At 40.4% G+C, this 27,637-nt stretch overlaps 1 protein-coding gene across 5 annotated transcripts in view; it reads left to right on the forward strand.

Annotated features, from left to right (window-relative positions):
* MAP10 (microtubule associated protein 10) overlaps positions 1-27,637 on the forward strand; it is a 106,522-nt gene that overhangs the window by 26,938 nt on the left and 51,947 nt on the right. Inside the window, exon 3 of one of the 5 annotated variants that reach the window (XM_028481055.2) lies at positions 26,886-27,450. The exons of the other annotated variants lie outside the window; for them this stretch is intronic. The gene's annotated coding sequence lies outside the window, so the exon portion shown is untranslated. Of the gene's footprint in view, positions 1-26,885; positions 27,451-27,637 lie in introns of those variants that run through there. 5 annotated transcript variants of the gene reach the window in all.

The raw sequence follows: 27,637 nt of genomic DNA on the forward strand, positions 1-27,637 counted from the left end.
GCCGCTCCGCGGCATGTGGGATCCTCCCAGACCGGGGCGCGAACCCGGTTCCCCTGCATCGGCAGGCGGACGCGCAACCACTGCGCCACCAGGGAAGCCCTAAATACATTCATAATGTTGTACAACTTTGTCCGCTATCTGTCTCAAGAACTCATTTCATCTTGTAAAACTCTGTACCAATCAAGCAATAACTCCCCATTCTCCCCTCCTGCAGGCCCTGCAACCATTCTACTTTATGTGTCTACAATTTTCACTCTTCTAAATACCTCAAATAAGTAGAATCATACAATATTTGTCCTTTTGTGATTGGCTTCTTTCACTTAGCATAATGTCCTCAAGGTTCATCCATATTGTGGCATATTGCACAATTTCCTTTCCTCTTAAAGCTGAATAACATACCCTTGTTTATATACATATACCACATTTTACTTATCCATTCATCCATTGATGGACACTTGGGTTGCTTCCACATTTTAGCTAATGTGAATAATGCTCCTATGAACATAGGTATACAGATATCTCTTTAAGACCTTGCTTTCAATTCTTTTGGGTATATACCCAAAATTGGAATTGCAGAACCCTATGGTAATTCTATTTTTGATTTTTTGAGGAACACCATACTGTATTTCACAGCAGCAGTACCATTTTACCTTCCTCCCGAGAGTGCATAAATTTCTAATTTCTCTTTATACTCGTCAACACATTATTTTCTGTTTTTTGATAGTAGTCCTCCTAGTGGGCGTGAGATGGTATCTCATTGTGGTTTTGATTTGCATTTCCCTAATAATTAGTGAGGTTGAGCATCGTTTCATGTGCTTATTGGCTATTTGTATATCTTCTTTCTTTCTGATTTGGATGCCTTTTATTTCGTTTTCTTGACTAATTGCTATGACTAGAACTTTCAGTACTATGTTTTGATTAGAAGTGGTGAAAGCAGCCATTCTTGCCTTTTTTTCTGATCTTGGAGGAAAACCTTTCAGTCTTTCACCACTGAGTATGATGCTACTGCAGGCTTTTCATATATGGCCTTTATTATGTTGTTGGGCAGTGAGTTTAGTTGCTTGGAGCAGGGGGGTCAGCTTATTCTTTTCCAGGCTTGTTTTTAATGCTTTGTTATTGTAATTCTAGCCTAGTCCTTATTCTAGGAGTATGTTTGTCGTGCTGCTAAGGTATGACCCGCTGGGTCTCTATTCAATGCTCTAGTTTTCCAAGATCTCTTCACTGAGGCTGAGTGAAACTTATATTGCCACAACATGAGAAGGTGCAGAACTACGCTTCATTGCCATGTTCTTGGCATAATTTGGGGTAGAATGGGAGAATTTTTAGACTGGGTAATTAGTTTCTACATTTGGGGCTCTTCCAGATCCCCAAATGTCCTGCTAGCCTACACTGTTATCTAAGGCTCACGTGATTTCTCCTTGTCCTCCAAAACATTTTTATCTATGGCAGGCCTGCTTCTCTGTCTGCCACCCTCAGGAAAGGATGCTGCTCCAGCTCTTTGTTCTGCTGGCTATAAAGGGCTTGGTTTTCTTTGGAATTCCATTCATCCAGTATTACCTGTGCGTAACACACTTTGTTAGAGGGTGTTAGACATGTATTATTTTTGCTTTTCTGGGGTTTTCTTGTCATCATGGGCCAAAGTTACATGATTTGCTACATCCTAATTAAACAGAGGTCTTCAAAATTCTCTTTGTAGGTTTTCACTTTAGTAATGGGTTTTAATCCCTGTTGTAGCTGAATAAATTACTGCATGAATACAAATACATCCAAATGGAGGTAATGTCTTGTGGGCTATACTTAGAACATTGTAATATTTTTAAATTATTTTTTTATCCTACCTACCAATTTGTGTACAGTATTTGTCTTACAATTTAATCTGTGTCCTCTGATATGAATCAGTTATGTTATAGACTGATCTGAAAGAGAGAGAGAAAGAGAGAAAAGTTTATATATGTTTTTGTATGTGTGTATTTCTTAATAAATATGTGTGTAAACACATATATACATGCACAAGTGCACGTATACACACAAAGATGTGTTTAAAACCCATTGAAATTCTTCAGATGGAACATCCTTAAATATGTTAGAAAATTTTATACCCAAAGAGAGTTGTTATAGGTGACACACACTTTTTCTGCAATAAAATTACACAGCAATGGAAACATTTCAAAACATCAATTTTCAAGATGCTCTTCCCATGGAACAAATTTCTTTTGAAAAGAAGCAGTTACTTTCTCTCTTTTTTAAAAAATAACTTTTTTCCCCCTGAAGGGTGGATTATGTGGGATTTTTTCTTTATAAAATATTATCTTGCCTGCAGTGCTGCAACAATCTTCGAATTGATCCTGCTTGTATAAAACTGTCTCCAGTCTGCTCTCTATATGGCTTTCACAATGGCTTACCTAAAATAACCTGGACGAGCCCCCCCTCCATCTCCCTTTAAAAAAACCTCCGCTGATTTGCAGGTGGCTTCAGAAGGGATGATAACCTCCTTAGCATGTGTCAAATCCTTCACAGAGGGGACTTCCCTAGTGGTCCAGTGGTTAAGACTCCACGCTCCCAATGGAGGGGGCCCGGGTTCCATCCCTGGTCGGGGAACTAGATCCCGCATGCTGCAGCTAAAAGATCCCGCATGCCACAACTAAGACCCCGTGCAGCCAAATAAATAAATAAATACTTTTTAAAAAAATCCTTCACAGATACTTAAGATCATTTCCAAATGTACCTAGTTATGGACAGTAGGTTCCAGACTTCCTTCTTTTTCACTACTCCCTGGGTATGGTGCAACTTTCAGGTCTCTTGCGCATTTGCATTTGCTGTACTCTTTTGTCTGGAATATTCTTCTTCCTCTTTCTGTCTAAGAAGTTTCTAGTCATCCCTTCAAGACCCAGTGTGAATGTCAACTTTCCTGGGAAAACTGTCATGACTGTCATAACTAGAGCTGATTTTTTTCCCACCACCGCAACCATTCTTCTGATCCTGTTTGAAGTTGTGTAATACAGGGCTGTAATGATCTGCTGGCCAGACAAATCTGTTTCCCCTATTAGACAGTGAGCAGCTTGAGTTCTGTAACTCACCTTTGACCCCCTGCATTTGATAAAGGGCCTGGGACCAGGTAGAAACTCAATAAGTGTTACCAGATACAAAAAGGAAGCAGGCAGATGATGACATACAAATTAAAGACATCACAGCAAATTTTTAAATGTTTCACTTACATGTTTTTATTTCCTTTTATGATAAAGCCAGAAAGAAATCAGATCAGGCCAGGTCATCAAAGATTGTATAGTCCATTTTCATTCCTGGATTCTTCCAGAAAGAGAAAGATGACAGTTCTTATGTTAGACTGCAGCTACTTTTAGTTTGAGTTGCGCTGTTTTCAGGATTATGTGTGATGATGAACTGCTAGAATTCAATAACGAGCAATGAAATTAACTGATGACTGAGGATTAATTTAAACACACAGTCTTAAGTTAAGCAAGGAAAAGAGATTTTATTTTTTTAAATTTTTTGTAAACTTTAAAAAAAATTTATTTATTTTTAATTTATTTATTTTTGGCTGCATTGGGTCTTCGTTGCTGAGTGCAGGCTTCCTCTAGTTGCGGCGAGCTGGGGCTACTCTTCATTGCAGTGCACGGGCTTCTGATTGTGGTGGCCTCTCTTGTTGTGGAGTGGCTCACAGGCTCTAGAGCGCAGGCTCAGTAGTTGTGGCGCACGGGCTTCGTTGCTCCGCAACATGTGGGATCTTCCCAGACCAGGGTTGGAACCCATGTCCCCTGCATTGGCAGGTGGATTCTCAACCACTGCACCACCAGGGAAGCCCAGGAAAAGAGATTTTATTTTGCCCAAATCTGAAGTATTATTGATGGTGTCGTCAGTGGTATAACTAGGAATAATAGATTAAAATTAAGAAAAGACCATTTTCAGAGGAAGATAAGAAAAATTCTCTATACTGTGAGACCTTCTAGACTGTGAAATAGGCTTTCAAGTCAAGTGATAGAAACACAGTCCCCAGAGACATTCTAAATAAAGCGACAATGGACTCGAAAGTACTTTGCAGAGAAGAATTCTGCACTGACAGCTGGAGTAGGAAGGGGGTGGTAATTGGGATGATGACCAGATGTGGCCCATAGAGAGGCTGTGTGCTCGGAAGGGAGGAAGGCCCGGAAGAGGATTTGCTTAGGAGGAGAGAAGCAAAGACAGCGTCAGTGATGGAGGAGGAACGCAAGAGTCAGAATTCACATGGTGTGCAGACAGGTATTTTCAGGTTTGTAGACAAGGTGAGCTCTTACCAGCATTGACAATGGAAAAGAAGTTTGGCTGGAGAGCGTAAATCTAGATCACAGAGGAGCCTGATAGATGAGAAGAGTTTAGTCTTGGTCGAACGGGGAACGGGGAACAAGGGCCGATCCCTGCACTGGGAATTAGCCCTGATGCTCTGGCTGCAGTCTCCTTGGAAGGAAGTGGGACGGAACAGTTGTGACTTGTTTCTGGTAGCCCAGGGTCTGGCAGAGAATGAATACTTGCTGAACATCTGCTGAATGAAGCAATGAATGAACGGATAAGAATTGCATAATCAACGCATAGTTGTAAAGAAGATAAGTTTGACAGTAGGATGCAGGACAAATTAGGAGAGAGAAGCTAGAGTTACGGCAACCATCGAGAAGCCTTGCAGAGCACAACACAGAGCCCCAGCTCTGAAACACTTTTGTGTCCAGTGAGAAATATGTGCTATGCTGTGACTCAGCATACACGCACATACTCACATGCACACGTGTGCCACAAAACAAGACACTGGATAACAGTAAGTATGATATGGTTTGAAATTACTGTTTGCAGTATTCTATTTCATTTTTTTTCAGTGCTGGTGGGGACTCACTAAATTGATTTCATGATTGGCTGATACTAATGGGTCACCACCTGTAGTTTGAAAAGCACCAATCTGGAGATAAATAATCAATTAACTATAATCAAATGAGACAAAATAAGCAGGATACATTCTAGAAGAACATAGTGAAGTACAGCTTTTCTTAAAGTGGGAAATTTCCAGCAGCTCACCAAATGGTCACACATAGAAATGCAATACATATGGAGGAAAGGTATTGTTACTTCAGACAAACTGTGAAAATGGTCCATTTAAACCTGCCAGGGCATTTGTTATACTCATATATCAAAACACAGAACTCCGAACATTTTTTAGGAAATTTACTAGGGACTCTAGGTGTGGGAATCAGTTAAATATTATTTTGATAACTCAAAATAATGCCAGCATACTGCAGAAATCTCAAAAGAGTTATTATTTTTATTTTTGGCAGAAAGTATATTATGGGCCTTCTAATCTAGGACAGGGTTGAATTGAATTTGAGGGTAAACATTAATCACACCAAGCTTTTCGTATTTCAGTTTTTTTTTTTTGATGGCAGTCTCTTCTTCCAACCTTTTATGGTTCCTTGCAGTCCAAATCTCTTGGATAAATATGTTTATAAATTGTTCTAGTTTTCTGTTGGTCTTCCCACTGGCAGACAGCAAACCATTTTGCTGTCTTAGCTTCCAAATGGGCCCGTGGATCTAATTCTCCCTTTATTTCTTAATAGGTTTAGAGTGATCCTCTCTGGCATTGGTTTCTCTCCTGACACAACAGTAAAAGGGCATCTTATTTCCCTTTATCCCTCTGGCTGGCAACAATATCTCCTTTTCCTTTCTTGTCCTTAATTGATATTGTTTATACTCCTAGGGACCCATTATCCCTCTTCCTTCCTGGTAGTTTTGTAAGAAAACCACCTATGTTCACACCTCATTTGTCTCAGGACAGTTCCTTGGGAAGCCTTGCTGGCAGTCACTTCATCCTTTGGAGGCTTTTCTTCAATCTTGGCTTCCCTTTTGGGTCTTAATTATGTGTTTCCAAAAATCCTTCAGCTTTCTCGTAGACATATGGATGGTGGTGCAGTGGGGATGTAATTAATGGATCCTTTAGGAGAGAAGATGTTTATAATCCACTGTGTTTGCGTTTTTAAAAAGACAAAACAAAATAATTGTTATAAGCTCTGGGAAGCAGTGTTGGTTTGCTTTACAGGCTCAGTGGGGAAAGGTTGCCCTTTACCACCTCTTAAGAAGCGCATAGTGAAAGTGTTGCATCCTTGCACGGTAGAACTGAAAGAGCATGGGTTTAGAGACGGACCCACTTGCATTTCCACACTACATCTGCCACTTATTCTCTCTGTGACTTTGTGCTGGCTACTTAGTCACTCTGAGCCTCAGTTTTTTTATCTGTAAAATAAGTGTAACACTATTTACTTTAGTAGAATGAAGGATTAAATGAGACCATGTTTATTAGGTGCCTAGCACAGTGGTTCTCAAACTTGATGTGTGTCGTAATCACCTACAAATTAGTAAAGAATACAGAAGCCCATGTGCACTGAGGTAGGAGAAGACTCTTTGTCTTATTACCAAGAGTCCCGTGTGATTCTGATTCTCAGGAAAGCTTGAGAACCATTGGTGTAGCATATGGTAGACAGTCAATATACATTAGCCCTTTGCCCCATATTTACACTCAGAATAGCTTAAAACTAATCATAAACAATTTAGAGGAAATTAATTTTAACTTAACCTTGAGTTTGAAGGGCCAGAGATCTGGAGAGGAAAGGAGTTATACTTCCAAGGGCCAGAGATCTGGAGAGGAAAGGAGTTAGTTATGAAGATAAATCTATATTATGTCTCCTAATCCATAGCCCTAGAACTGAGTTTGGGTCAGATGGCAGAGTAGAAGGACGTGGGCTCACTCCCTCATGCGGGAGCACTGGAATCACAACTAACTGCTGAACAATCATCGACAGGAGGACACTGGAACTCACCAAAAAAAGATGCCCCACATCCAAGGACAGGGGAGAAGCTTCAATGAGATGGTAGGAGGGGCGCAATCACAATAAAATCAAATCCCATGGTCGCTGGGTGAGTGACTCACAAACTGGAGGACACTTATACCACAGAGGTCCACCCACAATGATGAAGCTTCTGAGCCCCATGTCAGGCTTCCCAACCCGGGGGTCTGGCAATGGGAGGAGGAATTCCCAAAGAATCAAACTTTGAAGGCTGGCAGGATTTGATTGTGGGACTTCGGAAGGACAAGGGGAAGCAGAGACTCCACTGTTGGAGGGCACACACAAAGTAGTGTGCACATCAGGAACCAGGGGAGGGAGCGGTGACCCCATGGGAGACTGAACTGGACCTACCTAATAGTGTTGGAGAGTCTCCTGCAGAGGCAGGGTGCAGCTGTGGCTCACCATGGGGACAAGGACACTGGCAACAGAAGTTCTGGGAAGCACTCCTGGGTGTGAGCCCTCCCAGAGTCCACCATTAGCCCCACCAAAGAGCTGGGTAGGCTCCAGTGCTGGGTGGCCTCAGGCCAAACAACCAACAGGGAGGGAACCCAACCCCACCCATCAGCAGACAAATGGATTAAAGTTTTACTGAGCTCTGCCCACCAGAGCAACACCCAGCTCTACCCAGCACCAGTCCCTCCCATCAGGAAGCTTGCACAACCCTATTAGATAGCCTCATCCACCAGAGAGCAGACAGCAGAAGCAAGAAGAACTACAATTCTGCCACCTGTGGAACGAAAACCACATTGACAGAAAGACAAAACGAAAAGGCACAGGACTGTGTACTGACGAAAGAACAAGATAAAACCCCAGAAAAACAACTAAATGAAGTGCAGGTAGGCAACATTCCAGAAAGAGAATTGAGAATAATGATAGTGAAGGTGATCCAGGACTTTGAAAAAGAATGGAGGCAAAGATGGAGAAGATGCAAAAAATGTTTAACAAAGACCTAGAAGAATGAAAGAACAAACACCTAGAAGAATGAATGAAGAGAGCCTAAGAGACTTCTGAGACAACATTAAATGCAACAACATTTACATTATGGGGGTCCCAGAAGGAGAAGAGAGAGAAAGGACCCGAGAAAATATTTGAACAGATTAGAGACAAAAACTTCCCTAATATGGGAAAGGAAATAGCCACCCAAGTCCAGGAAGTGCAGACAGTCCCAGGCAGGATAAACCCAAGGAGAAACACACCGAAACACATAGTAATCAACTTGACAAAAAGACAAAAGAAAAATTATTGAAAGCAACAAGGGAAAAATGACAACATACAGGGAACTCCCATAAGGTTAACAGCTGATTTTTCCGCAGAAATTCTACAAGCCAGAAGGGAGTGGCATGATATATTTAAAGTGATGGGAGGGAAGAACCTACAACCAAGATTACTCTACCTGGCAAGGATCTCATTCAGATTTGATGGAGAAATCAAAACTTACAGACAAGCAAAAGGTAAGAAAATTCAGCACCACCAAAACCAGCCCTACAACAAATGCTAAAGGAACTTCTCTAAGTGGGAAACACAAGAAAGAAAAGGACCTACAAAAAACAAACCCCAAACAATTAAGAAAATGGTAATAGGAACACACATATTCATAATCACCTTAAATGCGAATGGATTCGATGCTCCAACCAAAAGACACAGGCTTGCTAATGGATCCAAAAATAGGACCCATATATATTCTGTCTACAGGACACCCACTTCAGACTTAGGGACACATACAGACTGAAAGTGAGGGGATGGAAAAAGATATTCCATGCAAATGGAAGTCAAAAGAAGGCTGGAGTAGCAATACTCATATCAGATAAAATAGACTTTAAAATAAACACTGTTACAAAAGGAAAGGAAGGACAGACACTACATAATGATCAAGCGATCAATCCAAGAAGAAGATATAACAATTATAAATATATATGCACCCAACATAGGAGCACCTCAATACATAAGGCAAATGCTAACAGCTACAAAAGAGGAAATCGACAGTAACACAGTAATAGTGGGGGACTTCAATGCCTCACTTACACCAGCGGAGAGATCATCCAGACAGAAAATTAATAAGGAAACACAAGCTTTAAATGACACAATAGACCAACACTGTTACAAAAGGAAAGGAAGGACAGACACTACATAATGATCAAGCGATCAATCCAAGAAGAAGATATAACAATTATAAATATATATGCACCCAACATAGGAGCACCTCAATACATAAGGCAAATGCTAACAGCTACAAAAGAGGAAATCGACAGTAACACAGTAATAGTGGGGGACTTCAATGCCTCACTTACACCAGCGGAGAGATCATCCAGACAGAAAATTAATAAGGAAACACAAGCTTTAAATGACACAATAGACCAGATAGATTTAATTGATATTTATAGGACATTCCATCCAAAAACAGTAGATTACATTTTCTTCTCAACTGCTCATGGAATATTCTCCAGGATAGATCACATCTTGGGTCACAAATCAAGCCTCGGTAAATTTAAGAAAATTGAAATCGTGTCAAGCATCTTTTCCGACCACAACGTTATGAGATTAGAAATAAATTACAAGGAAAAAAAGTAAAAATCACAAACACATGGAGGCTAAACAATACGTTACTAATAACTAAGAGATCACTGAAGAAATCAAAGAGGAAATCAAAAAATACCTAGAGACAAATGACAACGAAAACACGATGATCCAAAGCCTATGGGATGCAGCAAAAGCAGTTCTAAGAGGCACGTTTATACCAATACAATTCTACCTCAAGACACTAGAAAAATCTCAACTAAACAATCTAACCTTGCACCTAAAGGAAGTAGTGAAAGAAGAACAAACAAAACCCAAAGTTAGTAGAAGGAAACAAATCATAAAGATCAGAACAGAAATAAATGAAATAGAAACAAGGAAAACAGTAGCAAAGATCAATAAAACTAAAAGCAGGTTCTTTGAGGAGGTAAACAAAATTGATAAACCATTAGCCAGACTCATCAAGAAAAAGAGGGAGAGGACTCAAATCAATAAAATTAGAAATGAAAAAGGAGAAGTTACAACAGACACCACAGAAATACAAAGCATCCTAAGAGACTACTACAAGCAACTCTATGCCAATAAAATGGACAACCTGGAAGAAATGGAAAAATTCTTAGAAAGACTGAACCAGGGAGAAATAGAAAATATGAACAGACAAATCACAAGTAATAAAATAGAAACTGTGATTAAAAATCTTCCAGCAAACAAAAGTTCAGGACCAGGTGGCTTCACAGGTGAATTCTATTTAGAGAAGAGCTAACACCCATCCTTCTCAAACTCTTCCCAAAAAATTGTACAGAAAGGAACACTCCCAAACTCATTCTATGAGGCCACTGTCACCCTGATACCAAAACCAGACAGAAATACTCAAAAAAAGAAAATTACAGACCAATATCGCTGATGAATATAGATGCAAAAATCCTCAACAAAACACTAGCAGACAGAATCCCACAACACATTAAAAGGATCATACACCATGATCAAGTGGGATTTATCCCAGGGATGCAAGGATTCTTCAATATATGCAAATCAATCAATGTGATACACCATATTAACAAATTGAAGAATAAAAACCATATGATCATCTCAAAAGATGCAGAAAAAGCTTTTGACAAAATTCAGCACCCATTTATGATAAAAACTCTCCTGAAAGTGGGCATAGAGGGAAACTACCTCAACTTAATAAAGGCTATATATGACAAACCCACAGCCAACATCATTCTCAATGGTGAAAAACTGAAAGCATTTCCTCTAAGATCAGGAACAAGACAAGGATGTCCACCTTCACCAATATTCTTCAACATAGTTTTGGAAGTCTTAGCCACAGCAATCAAAGAAGAAAAAGAAATAAAAGAATCCAAATTGGAAAAGAAGAAGTACAACTGTCACTGTTTGCAGATGACATAATGCTATACATAGATAATCCTAAAAATGCCACCAGAAAACTACTAGAGCTAACCAATGAATTGGTAAAGTTGCAGGATACAAAATTAATGCACAGAAATCTCTTGCATTCCTATACACTAACAACAAAAGATCAGAAAGAGAAATTAAGGAAACAATTCCATTCACCATTGCAACAAAAAGAATAAAATGCCTAGGAATAAACCTACCTCAGGAGGTAAAAGACCTGTACTCAGAAAACTATAAGACACTGATGAAAGAAACTAAAGATGACACAAACAGATGGAGAGATATACCATGTTTTTGGACTGGAAGAATCAATATTGTGAAAATGACTATACAAAGCAATCTACAGATTCAGTGCAATCCCTATCAAATTACTATTGGCATTTTTTACAGAACCTGAACAAAATATCTTAAAATTTATATGGACACAAAAGATCCGAATAGCCAAAGCAATCTTGAGGGGAAAAAAAAAAACGGAGTTGGGGGAATCAGATTCCCTGACTTCAGACTATACTACGAAGCTACAGAAATCAAGACAATATGGTACTGGCACAAAACAGAAATATAGATCAATGGAACAGGATAGAAAGCCCAGAGATAAACCCACACACCTATGGTCAACTAATCTATGACAAAGGAGGCGAGGATATACAGTTGAGAAACGACAGTCTCTTCAATAAGTGGTGCTGGGAAATCTGGACAGCTACATGGAAAAGAATGAAATTAGAATACTCCCTAACACCATACACAAAAATAAACTCAAAATGGATTAGAGACCTAAATGTAAGACGGGGCACTATAAAACTCTTAGAGGAAAACATAGGAAGAACACTCTTCGACATTAATCACAGCAATATCTTTTTTGACCCATCTCCTAGAGTAATGGAAATAAAAACAAAAATAAATAAATGGGACCCAATGAAACTTAACTTTTGCACAACGAAGGAAACTGTAAACAAGATGAAAACCCTCAGAATGGGAGAAAATATTTTCAAACGAATCAATGGACAAAGGATTACTCTCTAAAATATATAAACAGCTCATGCAGCTCAATATTAAAAAAACAAAACAATCCAATCAAAAAATAAGCAGAATAGACATCTCTCCAAAGAAGACATACAGATGACCAAGAGGCACATGAAAAGCTGCTCAACATCACTAACTATTAGAGAAATTCAAATCAAACCTACAATGAGGTATCACCTCACACCATTCAGAATGGGCATCATCAGAAAGTCTACAAACAGTAAATGCTGGAGAGGGTGTGGAGAAAAGGCAACTCTCTTGCACTGTTGGTGGTAATGTAAATTGATACAGCCACTATGGAGAACAGTATGGACGTTTCTTAAAAAAACAGAAATAGAATTACCATATGACCCAGCAATCCCACTACTGGGCATATACCCAGAGAAAACCATAATCCAAAAACACACAATGCACCCCAGTGTTCATTGCAGCACTGTTTACTATAGCCAGGTCATGGAAGCAACCTAAATTCCCATTGACAGACAAATGGATAAAGAAGATGTGGTACATATATACAATGGAATATTACTCAGCCATAAAAAGGAATGAAATTGGGTCATTTGTAGAGACATGGATGGACCTAGAGACTGTCATACAGAGTGAAGTAAGTCAGAAAGAGGAAAGTAAATATCGTATATTAACGCATATATGTGGAGTCTAGAAAAATGGTACAGAAGAACCAGTTTGCAAGGCAGAAATAGAGACACAGATGTAGAGAACAAACATATGGACACCAAGTGGGGCAAGCAGTGGGGGGGTGGGGGGGATGATAAATTGGAAATTGGGATTGACATATATGCACTAATATGTATAAAATGGATAACTGAGGCTTCCCTGGTGGCGCAGTGGTTGAGAGTCCACCTACCGATGCAGGGGACACAGGTTTGTGCCCTGGTCTGGGAAGATCCCACATGCCATGGAGTGGCTGGGCCCATGAGCCATGGCCGCTGAGCCTGCACGTCCGGAGCCTGTGCTCCGCAATGGGAGAGGCCACAACGGTGAAAGGCCCGCGTACCGCAAAAAAAAAAAAAAAAAAGGATAACTAATAAGAACCTGCTGCATAAAAAAATAAGTAAAATAAGATTTTTTTTAAAAAGCAAATTTCAGAAATAAAAGACAGAGTTAACAGAGATGAAGAATAACTTGGACGGACTCATCAGTAAATCAACACACACAAGGAAATCATCTGTGTATTGAAGGGCAAGCCAGTAGGAACCACACCAACCAAAGGAGAAAAGGGGTTTAAAAAGTGGTACATCCAAGGACTGTAGGACAATATCAGACAATCTAATATATACATAACTAGAATTTCAGGAATAGAAGAGAGAGAAGAAGAAGATACATTTGAAGAGACAGTAGGTGAGAATGTTCCAAATCAAATGAAACATAACAAATACTAAATCCAAAAAGCTTAGAAAAATAAAGCCGTATAAATACAACACACACACACACACACACACACACACACACACACCTAGAAATGACATATTCAAATTGCCAAAAAAACAAAACTAAAGAGAAAATTGTGAAAGCAGCCAAAGAAAACAAAAATGTATTCATTACATACAGAAGAGCAAAGACAAGAATTACAGTAAATGTCTCATAAGAAACTATGCAAAACAGAAGGCAATGGAATGATATTTTTAAAGTACTGAGAGGAACACTTGTCAACAAAGAAGTAATGTATCCGGTAGAAAATACATTTTAAAAATTAAGAAAAAATAGAGATGTTTTCAGACAAACAAAACTTGAAAAAACTCATTAGGAGCTCACCTTCCTTCCATGAAATATTAAAGGAATTTCTTCAGGCAAAAGAAATATGGTACTATGCAGACACTTTGAGCTACACAAAGAAATGGGGAGAGCTGGAACTAATGAAAATGAAGACATTATAAAATTTATTTTTTTCTAGTTTAAATCACCCTAAAATATAGTTGACTGTTTAAAGGAAAAATAGTGCCAGTGTCTTGTGTGTTTATAGCATACAGAAGATAAAAAGTATGACCACAATAGCAGAAAAGATAGAAGAGAGGAACTGAGGCTATATAGTTGTGAGGCATTAATACTGCATGGGAAAAGTATAAAATGCTTAAAGGTAGAGTGTGAGTAATTAAAGATGTGTATTGAAACCCTAAGGCAACCACTGAGAAGTATTTAAAAGAGGCATAAATAGTAAGAAAAAATTGAATAAAAAATGATTATCTTGGGACTTCCCTGGTGGCACAGTGGTTAAGAATCTGCCTGCCAATGCAGGGGACATGGGTTTGAGCCCTGGTCCAGGAAGATCCCACATGCCGTGGAGCAACTAAGCCTGTGCACCACAACTACTGAGCCTGCGTGCCACAACTACTGAAGCCCATGCGCCTAGAGCCCGTGCTCCACAACAAGAGAAGCCACTGCAATGAGAAGCCCGTGCACTGCAACGAAGAGTAGCCTCTGCTCACCGCAACTAGAGAAAGCCCATGCACAGCAACGAAGACCCAACGCAGCCAAAAATAAAAATTAAATTAAAAAAAGATTATCTTTCTGCTTCAAAAGCATGCAGAAAGAGGAAAAAGAGAAAAAAGAACAGATACAACAAAAAAGATACTAAGATAGTAGATTGTCAGTTCTCAAAACACAGCTTTTTCATTTACTTTATTGTTTCCCTGTTTTCATTGATTCATTTCTGATCTTATTTTCTTCTTTTGCTTGCTTCAGATTAAATTTTTTCTCCATTCTCTAATTTCTCATTTAGATTTAATCATTTAGATTAAATGATTTAGAGGCTTAAATCATTGATCATAGACTTTTCTGCTTTTCTGAAATAAGCATTACTGCTATAAATTTCCCTAGAAGTCCTACTCTACCTACATCCCAAAAATTTGATATAGTGTGTTTTCACTCTTTTTCATTTCAAAATATTTTCTCATTTCCATTGTGACTTCCTTTTTGGCCATGAGAAGTGTGTTGTTTAATCCAGTTTTTCTCTTTTATTCTTTCAACTGGACACAGACAAATGAAAATTGTCCTCAGAAATTTTATTTTGTAGTTATTGGTTTTGGTGGTTTTAAAATCATGGCAGCTAAAATGATTTATGAGAATTTTTGGTTTGTTTGCTTTTATTTTTTCTCACTATTATCCATTCTCTGCACAATAACCCCAGTGAACTGTTGAAAATGTAAATAAAGAGGTAGAACAGAGGCTAAAGAATATTTGTTAAGTGAATATGCAAATGAATGAATGAATCATTTTGCTTCCTAAAACTTTCCAGTGACTTCACTATGCTTAAAATCTAGACTTTTTATTTGGGCCTTTGAGTTTCTGCAGAATCTATCCTTTTCTGATATCATCTGTGCCCCTCCCCTTTCCAGCATCCTTTTACCCCCGCCCCACTTTGTTCACTTCTCCAGCAAAGGTTCTCATGCCTTGGCACATGTAGACCCATAATATTTGTAGGGCATAGAGGGGTAAATAGAGTGTATTTACTTTAGCCCAGGCTTGTCCTCCCGCTCTTCACATTGATATATGTCATCTTAATACTTCATGTCTCAACTTAAATGGAATCTCCTCAGAGAGGCCATCTATGGCTGTGTTACATAAAACACCTTTCCTATTCTCTATCATCTATCTTGTTGATTTCTCCCTAAATGACGAACAAAGGCAATAATTCTTTTACTTTCTGTGTTTACTTGTTTATTCTGTTTCCCCATACCAAAATGTTAACTCCAAGAGAGCATCGGCCATGTCTTTCCTGCTGTGTATGATTAAGTTGGTAATTTGGAGCAGAAAGATTTATTATTATTATTTTATTTTCTTTTTTAACTTTATATTATGGAAATTCCAAACATACATGAAAATGGAGAACAATATAATTATTCTCCACACCCATTACCCAGCTGCAACATAATTGATATATGGCCCATCTTACTTTATCAATACCAACCTTCCTTTCTCTGAAGTGAATAACTTTAAGGCAAATCCCAGACATCATATAATTTCACCTATAAATACATCAACACATAATGCTAGCGATAAGAACACATTTTTTAACATGACCACAATACCATTTTAAAACCTAAAAAATTAATTAAAAATTTCTTAATATCATGTCATTTTCTGTAATTAATAGTTGGTTTGCTCGAATAAAGATCAAAGTCCACCACTGCATTTGGGTAACAAATGACTGTTTCCCCTCCCCTTGTTGTTTTCTAACTGCTGTTCATTTGTCAGAAAAAAAAAAACCTGATAATCTATTTTATAGACTTTTCTATGTACTGGATTTGAATGGCTATATCATTTTAATTCCACATATTTTTAAAACTTGAAACATAATTCATATGTCATAAAATTCACACTTCCAGGGTATATAACTGAGTTTTAGTATATCCACAAAATTGTGTAAATGTCAACATTATCTAATTGCAGAACTTTTTAGAAGCCCAAATTGGGGAGTTCCCTGGTGTCTAGTGGATTTGGCGCTTTCACTGCTGTGGCCTGGGTTCAATCCCAGGTCGGGAAACTGAGATCCCACAAGCTGCACGTAGCGTGGCCAAAAAAACAAAAACAAAAAACTCTCCATCACCTCTCTCCCCAGTTGTGGGAACCACTATCCTACTTTCTGCCTCTGTATTACATATTCTGGACATTCATATAAAAGAAATCACACAATATGTTATTCTTTGGGATGGACTTCTTTCACTCAACATAAATTTTCAAGATTTAACTATGTTGCAGCATGTATCATTACTTAATTCCTTGTTATAGCTGAATAATAATTAATTATAATTATATTTTTAAAAAATAAGACAATAGTTTCATTGTGTTATAATTCTTGGTAACTGTCAAGCCATTCCCTCATTTATTCATTTATTTATTTAGCAAATATTTATTGAATACTTACTCTGTGCCAGGCATTAGGCTAAGTGCTGGGGATGTAGTGGTGACCAAGACAAGCACGGTCTCCTTCCCTCTTGGGAAGTAAATGACAACTCAAATCCAAGCAGGAAATGAAAATGGAACCACCAGAGCACTCCATTCACAACCATTCTGGACAAGTAGAGGTACACTGCAGTAGTATCTCTAGAATATCTTCTGGCAGACAGTGAGCTCTTATGCGAGGTAGAAAATACTTCCAAATAATTTTCCTGTGTTTCTCTCCTTTTTCTTGGTCACTTGGTGCCTCATTTCTCTGAGAATTCCAGAGTGGACTTTCAGGACCTTCTGTAGACCCTTTTCACTTTTCCCACCTTTTCTGTTTACTGTGTTCTTCCCCTTTTCCTCCAAGAAGAGCATGATGGGTGTTTCCTTATTTAAGCGGTTTGTTTCTTGAATATGGATGGCAGGGTAAGATGGAGGAATACATAAAGAAAGCCACCAAGGGAGTGGTACAATTTGGGAGACTCTGGGACTTCCCTTACTCATCAGTGTCCGATATTTCATACTTAGAGATTCTTGTCTCGGAAAGGTGTGTACTCTGGCTAGAGTGTAAATACCCATGGGGAAATCATTGTTTTGAGTCTTATAAGTCCTTTCTCTTTTGGGGTGAGTGAGTTTATTTAATTCTTTTCTGAGAATAGGTTTTGGGTGCGAAAGATAGAAAAACTGTGAGCAGGAGGTAACTGCAATTATTGGGAGAGGAGGTAGAGAAGGGAAATTGATGTTGCTGCCATTACAAAGGAGAAACAAGTCAGCCTTTCAAGCTGAACTAAATTTCCTTTACTTTCAGACTATATTGCTAAGTTCCTTTAAAATACCCTCTAGGGCTTCCCTGGTGGCGCAGTGGTTGAGAATCCGCCTGCCGATGCAGGGGACGCGGGTTCGTGCCCCGGTCTGGGAGGATCCCACATGTCGCAGAGCGGCTGGGCCCGTGAGCCATGGCCGCTGAGCCTGCGCATCCGGAGCCTGTGCTCCGCAACGGGAGAGGCCACAGCAGTAAGAGGCCTGCGTACCGCAAAAAAACCCCCCCCAAAAACCCAAAAACCCTCTAAACATGACATTAACAATTAAAATTAGCCTAATCATAAGTACTCAAATTCCACTGACTATAACACTTGGGATAGAATGACACTGGGGTTATATGAAAATATTTGGAATTCCTCTATACATATTCAGGGCCCCTTATGTATTCCTTCCTGCAAACCCCTTTCCATCCCAATCTTAAGGGTGAGAATTCCTGGCATTCTGAATACAGAGTACTAAAGTCAGCAGACCCAAAATCAATATTTAAGAAGAACATAAAAAGATTTTGGAATGATCAAAGGAGAATTAAAATTTAGCGACAGATTACTTGTTAAAATATGATACAATCGGCATATACTCTGCCCTTCTGTGTCAATTCTGGCCTCACACACATGAACCTAGATGTTTCTGTACAGATATTCTCACTGTGCTCAATGATACAGCTCAGGTTTGAATCATTCATTATTATTTAGTTTCAGTAGGACAGTTTTAATCATTTTTGTCAATTTCAACTGAGTCATTTCAATGATAGATTTTACACTCATATTAAACAATAAGGTTTTTAATATGAAAGAAATGCCTTAAATGAACCCAGCCTTTAAATGAATAGCAGTTGTGTGAAATTGTGTGTGATACCATCCTATATAAAATATGTGGACATAACAAGTACAGACCATCTGTTAAACTGGCATCTTGCTTGTACAGGAATGAAATTTCAATTAAGTTTTATTATGAGGAAGTGTAAATGACAGATCCCTTACGGAAGTCCATAGCCAGTAAACTGTCTAAATAAAGAGTGGGATGTCATATAGTTAATGAGTTGGATCAGGTTCCCTGATTACAGACTTTGTAAATAATGTGTTTGTCCACCCGGTCTTGGAAACGAGCACTGCTGGTAAGCGTGGCGGTTGTTTTTAAAGTGATACCCATATGGAAAGTAAATTAAAATGGCTGTGCGACACAGTCCAGAGCTGATTAATGTTGATTCACCACTTTAGCTGGAGAGACTGAATTAAATCATGCATTTGATAAAAGGATGACTTGCAAGGGGGGCAACACAAATCATATCTCAACAGTCTCTAATAAATTTTGATTTGCTGGGAGTCATGTATCCATTTCCTGAAGACCAGTTCACAGCTCTGAGGAAGTGATGTCATGATCCAACAGTGGTTTGACTGTGGTTGAATATCGTTCCAGGAGGGCGAACATCGAACACTGTCAGCAAGTCTAAGGACCAGGGTCTGGATTATGAATGGGAGAACAAATGGGCTTGTGGTTTTCAGTAGTGAAATGTGTCTCATCACTCAACAAGCAAGGTCCTCATTTCCTAATCTGTCACCATTAGTAATGTCTGTTATTGCTGCAGATAGTCAAGAAAAAAGAAATCACACCAAAATTCTACTTGTTCAAGTAGTAACTTGGAGAGTTGTCAAAAAGAAGTCTAATTTTCATTCCCATAAAATAAGCTAAAAATAATCTCAAGCCATTTCTTTTCCATGCACTTCTGAAAAACATATAATTAAGTAGAGCTGTAATTCATCATAGAAGGCATAACTTACAGCTGGGACCCTTGGAAAGTTATTCGAACTCTTCCCGGACTTTTGCTGAGTAATGTCCGTGTGATTCGGTAGCCAGAATCCAGCGCTGGATGGGACATAACCAGAGGCATCTGCAACCTGGGTGACCTGTCCCCTCTGGGCCTAGATTCTTCCACATTTCGAGGTTACTGAATGGATATCATATCCCAGAAAGTAAAGTCTCCAGTGACTTTTACTGTTAATTCAGCTTTTCTAGCTCTTAGTGAAGAGTGGCTTTTTCTTTTTTGTTTTGGTATTGCCTTTTAAAAAAGAATGGGCAGATGACAAGAACAAGGAAAGTAAGCTTTTACTTGGATTGAGACTAAGTCTACATTTTTTTGGAGGTGAGGTAGAAAAAATAGTATACTATGTACATGGCCCTAAGGCATGACTAGTATTGGGGTGCACCAGAGGCAGGTGTCAAGATTGCAGATGAGTTTTGACTAATTTTTAAGAAATTTTTTATGGTGATGTACTTTACAAAGAGTGAAATACACATATCTTAAGTCTACAGTCATTTTTGACAAATGATACATCCATGTAATTCACACCCCTGTCAATGTAGAGAATATTTATTTATTTATTTATTTATTATTTTTTTTGCGGTATGCGGGCCTCTCACTGTTGTGGCCTCTCCCGCCGCAGAGCGCAGGCTCCGGACGCGCAGGCCCAGCGGCCATGGCTCACGGGCCCAGTCGCTCCGCGGCACGTGGGATCCTCGCGGACCGGGGCACAAACCCGTGTCCCCCGCATCGGCAGGTGGACTCTCAACCACTGCGCCACCAGGGAGGCCCTGTAGAGAATATTTCTATCACACCAGGAAGTTTTCTTGCGCCCTTTTCCAGTCACTCCCTCTGCTGCCCCCTCACAGGCAACCACTGATCTGATTTTGACCAATGCAGATTCAATTTTCCTATTGTAGAATGTCATGTAAATGAAATCATACAGCATGTACTCTTTTGTGTGAGGCTTCTTCATGAAGAAGGCTTTTCTTCGATGAAAGAGGTTTTAGGGGTTAATCCATGTCGCATGTAGCACGCAACAGTCATTCTCTCCTTTCTACGGACGAGGAATATATTCTGCTCTGTAAAAATAAACCAATAGAGAGTTCATCTATTTTTCTATTAACGGACACTTGCTGTTTCTAGTTTGGAGCTATTATGAGTATAGAAGCTATGAGTAGCCTTTTATAAAATTTTTGTGGATGTTTTATTTCTGCTGGATTAATATCTAGGAGTGGGATTACTGGGTTATGGGGTAGATGTATGTTTAACTTTCTAAGAAGTTTCCAGTGTTCACATTGATTGTACCATTTTACATACCCACAATTTCTCCATATCCTCACCATTTGATGTTGTTTTTATTTTAGTCTCAAGTAAGGAGGTAGACGTTGAATTACTTTCAATGCACTAAACAACAGGAACAACTCAAGAGGTCTAAGGTCTAGAGACTGAAAATAAAAAACCTAGATTTGAAGTTTGCACCAGCCCTTTAGGAGTCAAGGTCTTGAAGGCCACAGCTGTGAAACAGTAAGACTTGGTTCATGAGAAGAGGTCTAGAGTGTCCAGCCACATAAGTCAGATGCCCAGAAGTCATCTCATACCCCTTTTCTCCACTTCCCACTCCCGGCATCTCTCTGGACCCCAAGTCCTGTTAACTCTTCCTCCTTCATGTCTCCATCGTCAGTTTCCAGTGATCCCTTCCCACCTTTCATGCGTTATTTTGGTTTCCTCATCACCTGACCTATGCACTGAGAGTGAGCTTTCTAAAATGCAGATCTCCTCATGACACTTTCCTGCTTGAAGTCCTTCGATGGCTTCTCATTTCCTTTAAGATTAGAATAACAACTGATATGTAATAAGGGATCATGATGTGCCAGGCACTGTATTTTTATTCTTTTATCATTTTACATTGCTATGATAACTCTTTGAAACAAGGATTCATATTAGCCCTACGTACATATGATTAAACTAATGCTTAGAGAATGTAAGTATCTTTCCAGAGCCATGCATCAAATCCATGATGGGAATCCAAATCAGATGCATTAGACGCCCAAGCCTGAGACCGTAACCCATGTGGCATGATGAAATAAAACTTCCAGGCAGGGACTTCTGCTTCTGGAGGGCAGTGTGAGGAGCTCTATGGGCCCACCCCCCAGGGAAACAAGCCAAACTGGTGAACATTGTTTTTTTAAAAAAACCAAGCCATTTAAAGTTTCTGAAAACTTTACAAAAAGCATACAGCAAGTAAACATTTATTCAAGAAAATCTACTAAAACTCGGTGAGAACAGCAAGAGGGTTCTCTTGTGGTGTTTGAACAACAGCCCACTTTTTCCCTCTCCCTCACCCGCACTCAGCTCAGTCTGTTAGAATCGCCTCTCCATGTAGGTTCTGGCCAAAAAGACACAGCTCCCTCTCCCCTCAGCTCCCAATCAAGGGTTACCTGCCAGTGGGAGGGGCAGACTGTGGTCATTCATCATCTCCTCCAACTCCATGTTGAAGAAGTTAAATTCCTGGTGAGTGTGGCTGAGAATTTGGGGCTTACCTTCCTCCACTGAGAGTCCACACTCAGAGAATGGATGCTCTACCATAGGCAGGGCAGGCTGAAAATCCTGGGGTCCTGACTGTCTCACCCCACCCTGATAATAAAGATTCTACATCAGGAGGGGAAAGTCAAGAAGACCAGAGAGCTCTCCCAGCCAACATGCAGAGTAGTAGTGGCTTAGATATTTTGTCCATGGGGAGAAGCAAGCAGTAAGAAGAGAACTCTAAAGCTCTCCAAAGGAACTGACTTCATTTGTGGGGAGTTCAAACCTAAGGGTGGTGTTGAAAACAATAATAGCTCCTCTTGATTAAGAGCAGCAAGCTAGATCAGGCCAGCTAGTTCACCAGAGCTGGCCTGAAATAAACTTTGCTTCAAGATCTTGGGATGGGGCTTCCCTGGTGGCGCAGTGGTTGAGAGTCCGCCTGCCAATGCAGGAGACATGGGTTCGAGCCCTGGCCTGGGAGGGTCCCACATGCTACGGAGCAGCTGGGCCCATGTGCCACAACTGCTGAGCCTGCGCTCTGGAGCCCGCATGCCACAACTACTGAAGCCTGCGCACCTGGAGCCCGTGCTTTGCAACAAGAGAAGCCACAGCAATAAGCCCACGCACCACAACGAAGAGTGGCCCCCACTCGCCGCAACTAGAGAAAAGCCCGCGTGCAGCAACGAAGACGCAGTGCAGCCAAAAATAAATAAATTTATTTAGAAAAAAATTTAACTTGTTAATAGTAAAAAGAAAAAAATGGGGGGGGCTGGGAATTACTTAAATATCCAATAAGATTAAAAATAAATAAATAAATAAATAAATAAATAATAAAAAAAGATCTTGGGATGGGTTGTGCAGGTTAGGTTGGCCAGAATAGCAATGATTTCATCCCTCTCAAATCTCAAATTACCAAGAGAACAGAGTCTGACTGCTCTGGCTTAGTTTGTATTCTATCCTTGGTCAGAATAGAGCAGAAATCCTTGGTCAACAGGACTACATACAATGGCGCAGGTATTCTCTAGAGGAAAATCAGAAAGGAAAGGGACAGTGCGTGGGAAAATCCAATAAATTCTCTAAGGATCTAAGTTGAAGTGACCGGGTTAAGAAAGGGGCAACCCTTGGAAGGATGTCTTTGAGCATCTAGAGGGTGAATTGGAAGAAATAGTGATGGTAAGATATAACCAGTTTTTTTTTTCATTCAAAAACACTGAATATCTTTTATGTGCTATGCATTGACTTGAAAATGTGAGTGTAGAATGATAGCCATTTCTGTTTTGAATTTACACTTGTGTGGCAAAGACTGTGTGTAATGTGTTGGAATTTTAGCTTTTGGCTAATTCGTTGGAAGACCTATTACTTTTCTTAGTGAAACTGATAGAGGTTTTTAATGTTTCAGATAAGGGACATTGATAATTCTAGGTATCTCAACCCAAACACATTTCTGGAGAATGCTAAAATTCTAGGGCTGTAATATAAGAAGTCATTAAAAACTGCATTTTATTTTTACTGTTTATTATTCTTTTTCAGGTTTTGCTAAATAAATTTCTTTCCTCCTTCCTTCCTTTCCTTCCTCTTTCTTTCTTTCTTTTCTTTCTTTCTTCTTTTCCTTCCTTCCTTCCTTCCAATATTTCCCCCATATTTGGTAAACAAAACCAGTATTATGCAGCAGTCAACTGCCCAGAAATCCTTCAGCCTCAGAAACAGAAAGGAGTGGAGACATGTGCAGTGGATGGGACTGGGAACTTATTACTTGAATAACTGTATATAGAGGGGGAGAAAGTTGTCCCTAATCATGGTTGGCAAGGAGACTCGAGGGAACAGCTGGGTTGAGAGCAGGTTATCTCCAGGAATTTTCTCCACCTCTCTTTATGGGCAGGCAGAAGAATATTTCCATAAGTGTTTGAGGCTGTTGAAAGTTATAAAAGAGCCCTGTGTGAAGAGAAATGCTCCGTGGATTAGATGAAAAGATCAATGAGCCTGGGAAATCATGAATTAATTTTGATGAACCAATTTGAAGAGAAATATTTTTAAATGGCAGAAAGTGAGTGAGACTGAAATAGAAAATAATGTAGTACAATAGAGAACTGTGAATTGAGCTATAAAGATTTAATTTTAATTAATATATAATTAGATACAATTTAGAATGTAATGATTACTATAGGATTAGGTATCTTATTTTCCATTCTGTTTTGACTATGCAAGCCCAGTCTTGAATTGCAAGCACAGACATGGATTGTTTAGTCAATACCAAAAACTTGAACAAGTGTACCCAAATTGCACAGCATTTTACTGAAAAATGCTAGAGGATTGTAGTTCTATCATTTTCTGCTTTTGTTCTGTTGGGATGGATTTGAGGATGTTTGCCAGTATTGTCAGAAATCACTTGTAATGGCATTGTGGGGGGAGTGATCATGCTCAAATGGGAATGTGCCGGCTGTAACGTGCTGGATCAGCAGGCTGCCCCAACACCTGGACTGCAAGTGCACCTGGGAATCCTCATTCTGGAAAGATGACTTAAGGCAGGGTTTCCACATTCCACTGCATGTTACAGTCACCTGGGGAGCTTTTACAGCTATCAGTGCCTGGGGCCCATGCTACACCAGTTACATAGTATCTTTGAGGATCAGGCATGTCTCTTTTCTCAAACATCTCTAGGTTATTGCGGCTTACAGAAAGAGTTCAGAACCATGGCCTTGGGAGAAGCAGGACAGCAAATAAAATTTCCTGTAGAACTGACAGTGACAAAAGAACAGAGATGAGACTAGTGGAAAAGGTGGCCAGAGAAAATCAATACAAGGGAGGACATGATGGGTTTCAGACTGAATAGCCAAAGAATGCTCACATTTTGTCCAAAGTGGGAAAGAGAGCTAGAGCATTCCTTTTTCCAACACCCTGAAGCCCAGAGACACAGCAAAGGAGCTGGAATATGGTTGGAATTCCTTGAGCAGAGGGGATTCCTAAGAAACGTCAAACCACAGTGGACAATGGTTCCTTCAGACAAAGATCTTGAGAGTCTTGTTAATTTCAAAGACCACAAACAAATACAGAAACAAGATAAGTTTTGAAGTACAAAGATTTCTTCCCCAGGGTAGCAATGGCTAACAGGCAGGCAGACCACGTTCTTCCTGCAGGAGGTTACGAGGAGGCCGGTGGAGCCGAGTTCAACAAGGAAACGTTAGTAACAGGAGAGACTCCAGTGGTTGCCATCTTCAAAAGGCATTTATGAACTCAACCTGGCATTCCAACTATGGTTGCCAGATCAATCACCAGACACCCAGATAAATGTGGACTTCACGTAAACAATGAAGAACTTCTTAGAATTGCATAGGGCATATTTATACTAAAAACTTATACATTGTTTGCATGAAATTCAAATTTAACTGGGCCTCCTCTACTTTTATTTGCTAAATCTGGCAGCTCTTATTCCCAGTGACTTTCTAGTAATATTTTCTAAAGTGCTAGTCTTGGAGGTGGGAAATGGCTGAGTAATGGAACCAGACTCAGCAGGTTGCCCAGATGAATGGAACCAGCTTAGTATATGGTGGTCTGATGGGAAAGACAGACTGTCCACTAGGTACAGCCATCAGTGTTCACTGTGAGCACAAGGTTCAAATGGTTTCCAGCAAGAGATGCCAGAGTCTCCTAATAAGAAGTGCTCACGGGGGCAGAGTCAAGATGGCGTACAAGGAGGACACGGAATTCGCGTCTCCGCACAACTAGGGCACCTACCCAGCACCGGTGGGGGACCACGGACACCTAAGGGGACGGGAGGAATGCCCAGCGACCGGGTAGGATGTGGGGTGCGGGGAGAGTGAAGGGGGAGGAGAAGTGGAGGTGGGACGGGACTGGCACCCCTGAGAGGCGGCTGGGGGAGGGGAAGGGATCCCAGGCCCGAGGGGGAAATTGGGGGACCACTGGGAGGGCAGAGGATCAAAAGGGAGCGTGACCAGGTTTCCCCTGCCCTCTTGGGCCCCCAGGAACCTGCTGAGATCCCGGGCCTGATCCTCTGCCCACCGAGGCGCCCTCCAGCCGCGCAGGTCCTGAGGGAGTGGGGGCGGGGGGGAAGGGGGAGCAACAGTAAAGGCTGAACCTCCGGGACCAGCACCCCTGAGGGGCGGCTGGGGAGGGGAGGAGTTCCTACACCCAGCAGGACCCACCCACGCTTAGGGGTCCAGTGGCTACGGGGAGGGGAGCAAAGGAATGGAGGGGAAAGGGGCCAGCGATTTCCTTGTCCAGTTAGGCACCAGGGAACATGTTGGGCTCCTGGTCCTAATCCTCTGCCCTCAGAGCCTCCCTCCTGCCGTGCAGAGCCCAAGCTCCACCCCTATCCCCCCACCCAGGGCCCCACCTCTACGTGCTGAGACCCCCTCCAATGCGCTGGGCCTAAACCCCACCCACACACCTTCACCCAGGGTCCTCCAAACTCCGGAACTCCACATTCTGGAGGCTGTCCTTCCACGCGCTGCCTCTCCCCTTGCACAGGTCCTAAGCAGATGCCCCGCCCCACACGTGAACGTCGCCCCGCCTAGGCCCCACCCCACACTGAAACGTCACCCCCCCACCCGCCTATGTTCTGCTGCACCCTAAACCCTCGCCCCTGCCTAAGTTCCACCCCTTGCCTAAACCCCGCCCCTATAGCCAAGGCATTTTTTTTTTTCTTTTTTCTTTTTTTAGATTGGGGTTCTGTTTTACCTTGTTGATTCATTGTTGTTGATTCTTTTATATTTTTATTTTTCCTAATACATTTTGTGTTTTTCTAATTTTATTTTATTCTTTATACTTTGTTAGTGATCTCTCCTTTTGGCTTGTTCACGCACCCCCTTTATTTTCTTTTTTCTGTTGTGGTTTTATTCTACCTTGTTGCAGTTGTTTCAATTATAGTTTTATTTTTCCAAATATATTTTTTATCTTTCTAATTTTATTTTGTTTTTAATTCTTTGATACTGTACTGCTCCTTTTTACTTTCTTTCTTCCTTTTTTTTTTTTTTTTTTTTTACCATGCCACGAAGCTTGCAGAATCTTTGTGCCCAAGCCAGAGGTCGGGCCCGAGCTCCTGTGGTGGGAGCTCTGAGTCCAAACCGCTGGACTAACAGAGAACCTCAGACCCCGGGGAATATCAATTGGAGTGAGGCCTCCCAGAGGTCTTCATCTCAGCACCAAAACCCAGCTCTATCCAACTGCCTGCAAACTCCAGTGCTGGACATCTTGGGCCAAACAACCAATAAGACAGAATACAGCACCACACATCAAAAAAAAAAAAAAAAAAAAGAAACGACAAAAAAATATGTTACAGACCAAGGAGCAAGGTAAAAACCTACAAGACCAAACAAATGAAGACAAAATAGGCAACCTACCTGAAAAGCAATTCAGAGTACTGATAGTAAAGATGATCCAAACCTCAGAAACAGAATGGAGAAAATACAAGAAACATTTAACAAGGATCTATGAGAACTAAAGAGCAAATAACCAGTGATGGACAACACAATTACTGAAATTAAGAATACTCTAGAAGGAATCAATAACAATAATTGAGGCAGAAGAACAGATAAGTGAGCTGGAAGATAGAATGGTGGAAATAACCAAAGAGAAACACACAGAGACACATATTAATCAAACTATCAAAAATTAAATACAAAGAAAAAATATTAAAAGCAGCAAGGGAGAAGCAACAAATAATATACAAGGGAATCCCCATAAGGTTAACAGTTGACTTTTCAGCAGAAACTCTGCAACCCAGAAGGGAGTGGCAGGACATATTTAA

Source organism: Physeter macrocephalus, chromosome 20 (assembly GCF_002837175.3).
Source record: "Physeter macrocephalus isolate SW-GA chromosome 20, ASM283717v5, whole genome shotgun sequence".
NCBI lineage: Eukaryota > Metazoa > Chordata > Mammalia > Artiodactyla > Physeteridae > Physeter > Physeter macrocephalus.